This window comes from Pan troglodytes, chromosome 5 (genome assembly GCF_028858775.2).
Source record: "Pan troglodytes isolate AG18354 chromosome 5, NHGRI_mPanTro3-v2.0_pri, whole genome shotgun sequence".
In the NCBI taxonomy this organism is placed as follows: domain Eukaryota; kingdom Metazoa; phylum Chordata; class Mammalia; order Primates; family Hominidae; genus Pan; species Pan troglodytes.
This window is the reverse complement of record NC_072403.2, coordinates 27,428,588-27,435,110: the sequence shown is the minus strand read 5'-3', so window position 1 is coordinate 27,435,110 and position 6,523 is coordinate 27,428,588.

The following is a 6,523-nucleotide window of genomic DNA, read 5'->3' as shown; positions in this document are numbered from 1 at the left end:
GGCTGAAGCGGACGGATCACCTGAGGTCAGGAGTTCGAGACCAGCCTGGCCAACATGGCGAAACCCTGTCTCTACTAAAAATAGAAAAAATGAGCAGGGCATGATGGTGGGTGCCTGTAATCTCAGCTACTCGGTAGGCTGAGGCAGAATTGTTTGACTCCAGGAGACAGAGGTTGCAGTGAGCAGAGGTGGCGCCACTGCACTCCAGCCTGGGCAAGAGAGTGAGACTCAGTCTCAAGAAAAAAAAAGAAAAAGAAAAATTGCATATTGCATTTTAAATCAAATGCTTTATAAAAGACCTCCACTTACCTAGATTTTAGACACATTTTGTCTTTTAGACACAAAGAGTGACAGAGGGTGGTTGCAGAGGAGCTTGCAAAATAAAGGAACCAAGGTAGAGCTGATGAGAGGCAGAAAGGAAGATCCTAAATTGGGAGGTGTGTCTGTCTGGACAAGATTAAGATTCGAGTAAACCCCAATTGAAACATATGATATTCCCTGTAAGGAAAACCGTGGCTGAGTGCCTCTGTGGACAGCATAAGCCTGCCTAAAATGTCTTCTATTGGGCCGGGCTTGGTGGCTCACGCCTATAATCCCAGCACTTTGGGAGGCCGAAGTGGGCGGATCATGAGGTCAGGGGTTTGAGACCAGCCTGGCCAACGTGGTGAAAACCCGTCTCTACCAAAAATATAAAAATTGGCTGGGAGTGGTGGCAGGTGCCTATAATCCCAGCTACTTGGGAAGCTGAGGCAGGAGCATCATTTGAACCTAGGAGGCGGAGGTTGCAGTGAGCCGAGATTGCACCACTGCACTCCAGCCTGGGTGACAGAGCGAGACTCCATCTCACAAAAAAAAAAAAAAAAAAAGTCTTCTATTGAATGCAAGCAATGAAAACAGGGTTCTTTTTAATCAAGTGAAAAAGACTTACTTTCAAGAAGTGAGTTTGCTAGGCCTGGAAACTTAACGATTGAATTAAAGAAAATACTTCTCCACACAGATCTGGCTGTAAGACCTGTGAGAACACTTGGTTAATGCGGTCAACCTTCCTTGGCATTGTGGTATGTGTAACACAGGATAATAAACTGAGGCCCTCGGGAGGTCTGTGAACACCCTGAAATTCTATATAAGTTTTACATCTATGTGCACGTTTGCATTTTTATGATAACATGCATTTTTTTCCAATGGCTTTTATCAAGCTCTCAAAGGGGCCAATGACCCAAAAAGGTTGAAAATTAATATAATAGAAAAAGCATGAGCTTTGGATTCAGAGAGAATTGAGTTCAAATTTGTAATTTACTAACGCGGGAACTTGAATGACTTGCATTTTTAGAATTACAATACATCCTTATATATAATTGTATATTTTAAAATAATATTTAAGTACCTAGTACAGTGTCTACCACATACTAGGTACTTTGTGAGTGTAACTTTTATATATATATCTCATCCTATAAATAGTCTGGAATCCCAGATCTCCCAATTTTTTTCTGGCAGAGCCTGAACTTTGTTCAAGTGACTGCTACCTTCTCATGTGCCTTGGTGGGTCTAAACTACGTAAATATTCTCTTTCCCTTTGTTACTGACCCTTAGGCAATCTCTACTATTGGGACCACGTTATGGACTTCCCCTGTATTTGCCATATATTAACAATGATTCACATACACATTTCATGGTATCTTGCTTAACACATTGCAAAGCCCTCTTACCACTGTAAAACAGTACATGTCCTTGAGAAGTATGGTAGCAGAGCCATAAAACACATCTCCCTAGCCCAACACTTCTCATCTCTGGAATGCATGCCAGCTGCTTTAGGAGTTGCTCTCAGTTGCTGTCTATGATCTTGACTAATATGAGGGGACTTCCTGATGTTCCCCCTGTGACAGAGCATTCTGTTGGCTTGCAAAGACAAATAGTTGAGGACTCACAACAATCATTTTACACATCAAATCCTCAACTGGGGCTGTCAACTCTGAGAGCAGACTCCACTTCTCATTTACTTGGCATCTGCTCATCAAGCTTCCTTGAGAGCAGGAGCAGCCTTTCCAGGGGCATGACAGCCAACTCTGTCCACTAGTTACAGGTAGATGACTCATGGAAGCAAGGTCTGCATGCCTTTTATAAAAACAAAAATACAGATTTTTAAAAAGTAAATACATCAGCCATACAGAAGTCGAATTCAGGCACGCACCAGAAAAACAACATACTGACTTAGCTTTTGAAATATCAGTTCTAGGGTTTATGGGATGGCTGGTTAACATTTTCCTTATTTTTTTTTTTTTTAGACGCAGTCTCGCTCTGTCACCCAGGCTGAAGTGCAGTGACGCAATCTCAGCTCACTGCAACCTCTGCCTCCTGGGTTTAAGCTATTCTCTGCCTCAGCCTCCTGAGTAGCTGGTATTACAGGTGCGTGCCACCATGCCCAGCTAATTTTTTTTTTTTTTTAGTAGAGGCAGGGTTTTACCATCTTGGCCAGGCTGGTCTTGAACTCCTGACCTCGTGATCCACCCACCTCAGCCTCCCAAAGTGCTGGGATTACAGGCGTGAGCCACTGCTCTCAGCCCTCACATTTTACTTTCAATCCAAGAGTCTAATTTGTGGGTTCAGGACATCTAGGCCTTAGCTAATCATGTAATTTTAACTATGGAGTCTTCTTTCTGGGGATCGAGGTGAACTGACCTGTTGAGTTCTTATTTCATTCAACATCCATATAAATCTGAGCCCCCCTACCACATACTGTAATGGGGTAGGTTTAGCATTTCCCCAGTATCTGTAAGAATTCTCAGGAACCTCCTGGTGTTCTTTGTCTCTCACCCTGACTTCTGTGTCCAGTAAACTCTGCCTCTTCCTTCCTGCAGCTGCTCTATTCTCCATCCCCCATGTCCAAGGACCAGTCTCTAGGCTTTATTCCTGAGGTTGCACTAACACAAGCTCTTATGAATAGTTACCTTTCCCTAAAGTCTTGGGACCAAAGCGGTCACATCATGGTATAGAATAGGCAGCAACTTGAAAACAAATGAAGACATCTCTATGCAAAAGTGCCTAGCCTATCTGTAACCCTCCAGGCATTTCTTCCTGGTTTCCCTCTCTTTGGCAAGTTGACAAGCCTCCTCTTTCTTTGAACCCAGAGAATCCTCTTCCTACCTACCTCTCTTCTTTCCATTCCAAGGCTCCTTGACTTCCTCACCCACTGGAGAAGACTAAAATGTGTTCTGCTAATTTGTTATATGAAATAATTTAGTTATTTTTGTTGCAACTTCTTTGTTCCATAGGGATCAGAGAAGCCAGATGTTTCCCTAACAAAATAGTATCTCAGGCCTTGCCCAATGGTCCCCTCTCCCCTGCTTGTTAATTCAGAGCAGTATTTTTTGTGTGTGTTTAAAATAACCACTTTGTTTCCTTCCCACTAAACAAGAAATACACTTATGGACCATAAGTGTATCCATATCCATCCAGAATTTTCCTTTTTTAAGACTTGGTTCTAAATTATTACAGTCTTTTTCTATGTGAATCCTCCTGGGGAACTCCTAAAGAAATAATCCCAAGACAATCAAACAAATAAAAGCTATGTTCAGGAAGATATTCATTGCAGAGTTATTATAATAGTAAAAATTTGAAAACAACCTGGAAGTCCAGTAATGGTTAAGTAAATGATTATATAGCTACTCAGTGGAGTATTCTATAGTCATTAGAAGGATAGTCAAAAAGACATAAAGCAATAAGGAGAATAACTATGATATAGCACATTTCAAAAACAGGATGTAAACTTATATAGATGATGGTAGCAAACTATGTTTCCAAATGCATGTTTAGGAAGCATTTGGAAAGAAGTGTCGGAAAGTGCAAAGGGAGGTAGTGTCAGAGTAATAAGGACTACGATTTTTTGTTTGTTTTTCTCTATATAGCAAATTCTCCATAATAAAATCATACTCATTCTATTAGGTGTAAATGTAGAAATTAAGTTAATTATTATTATTATTTTTTGAGATGGAGTCTCGCTCTGTCTCCCAGGCTGGAGTGCAATGGTGCGATCTTGGCTCACTGCAACCTCCGCCTCCTGGGTTCAAACAATTCTCATACCTCAGCCTCCCGAGTAGCTGAGATTACAGGCATGCGCCATACCTAATTTTTTTTGTATTTTTAGTAAAGATGTGGTTTTGCCACGTTGCCCAGGCTGGTCTTGAACTCCTGGCCTCAAGTGATCTGCCCACCTTAGCCTCCCAGAGTACTGGGATTACAGGTGTGAGCCACCACACCTGGCCTAATTTTTAAAATAAATATAATTTTAGCATTTGGGATCATCCTGAAAAATATAAAATTTTAAGTCAAAGAATAGAGATAAACAGTTACGTGTAAGCCTAGCATTTCATATAAATCTCTATGAGATGTCTAAATTCTGTGTGATAAATTCACCTTCTGTTTTTTTAACTTTTAATTTTAGTGGGTACATAATAGGTATATACATTTATGGGTTACATGAGATATTTTGATTCAGGTATGCAATTCATAATAATCATGTCAGGGTAAATGGGGTATCCAACACCTCAAGTATTTATCCTTTGTGTTACAAACAATCCAATCGTACTCTTTCAGTTATTTTAAAATATACATTAAATTATTTTTTACTATAGTCACTCTGTTGTGCTAGCAAATACTAGGTCTTATTCATTCTTTCTATTTTTTATAGCATAAAATTCACCTTTTATTAATTTCAGTGGTACCCTTCTTATTGGTCAGCAGATCTCTCTGGAATGTGGTCAAGAAACTGGTAAAAGTAAAAAGAAAAGGATACTAGCAAGCAAAATAAACGTGAAAGCCTACACACTTTACTCACAGCCTCTTACTAAAAGCCAGTGAGGCTCATTCTTGCCACAATTCTAAGCTAGAATTTCTAGGCCACAGTATGTGAGAAGCAGGAAATTGAAAACTGGATGGGGTTGCAAAAAGTGACATTTGCAGCCGAGTGCGGTGGCTCACTCCTGTAATCCCAGCACTTTGGGAGGCCGAGGAAGGTGGATCATGAGGTCAAGAGATCGAGACCATCCTGGCCAACATGGTGAAACCCCGTCTCTACTAAAAATACAAAAATTAGCTGGGCATGGTGGTGCACACCTGTAGTCCCTGTTATTTGGGAGCCTGAGGCAGGAGAATTGCTTGAACCCGGGAGGCGGAAGTTGCAGTGAGCCAAGATCACGCCACTGCACTCCAGAAAAGAGAAAAAAAAAGTGACATTTGCCAGCCTCACAGTGAAGTCCAGAGGTAGGGAAAACCACCCCAAGTGGACCAAAACATTTTGAATATGAGTTAATATTGGATGCCAGGCATAATTATATTCCAGCATTTTCCATGGCAGTTGGCTCTCATAATGACATCAGATGCCTCAATGGCAAGACTTAACCTAGTTGGGTCACTGTCTAGTCAGAGAAACATGTGGAATACACATTTTAGAAATAATTTCACTTAATCTGGTTTCTTTTCAAAATGTAATTTTGGTGCTTGTTTTGCCTTAAAACACACACACACAAGCAAACAAACAAAAAGAAACTACAAACTACAAGGGATTGCTCACTCCTGCATTACAGGCAATGCAAGAGTTATACTTGAGCTTTTCTGGAAAAAAGTGGCAATTTATACAAGCAATCTTCTCCCATATTCCTCATTTTGCTCTGTTGCTAATAAAGCACTCTGAGAACAATATTTCAACCTCAAAGCTTGCAGCATGTCCTTTGGCCTCATTTTGCAGACCCTCCTCCACCCACGCTGGTTTTCCTTTTACACCCGGTGTCCCCACTCGCTTATCGCACGCTTGAGCTATACCAGTCTCCGGGGAATTAAAATGGAGATATGTAAATGTCAGTTGCTATTATAGCTAACGAGAAACTCTTCCGCCTGAATCTCTGAGCGCTGCAAGCCCTGAGAGATGCCAGCGTATCACAACAGTCCCGGCTGTTTGGAAAGTTTTCAGGTTGTTTGCTTTAATGGATTTGCTCCAAGTGAGGCGCATGTTTTTCAAAAACGAATGCCAAAGATAACAAAAAATGCAAAGGAGAGGAGACAGGGAGACTTATCCTGAGTATAGGAGTGAACTAGGATAAGACTTACTAAACAGCAGAATGTTCAAGGGCACTTGAATCTCTCCCACATTTAGAATGACCCAGAAAGACTGAGGTTAAAAACAGTGTACATAGTCACTTTAGAAAACAGTGATTTGGGACCCAGAATATGTTTTACATCTTCTTCTTGTCACTTGGGGCATAGGTCACTGTGTTATTCTGTTACTTAAGCTGTTTACAGCTATATTTGAGTGGTCTTTGTTGACAAAGTTGTTTCCAAGTAATTTTCTAAAAACATTCTGATTACTGTTCCCTGTCATTAGCTACCGTAATTTGTTTTCTGGGCTGATGGTCAGCACGATAATTGCATTTAGAACACTGAATGGGTTTCCATGATCGTTTGGTGCATTTGTGTTAAACTTATTGCCGTTTCTTGAACCCACTTTAGATTTAAAAGAGTATGCCATTTACAT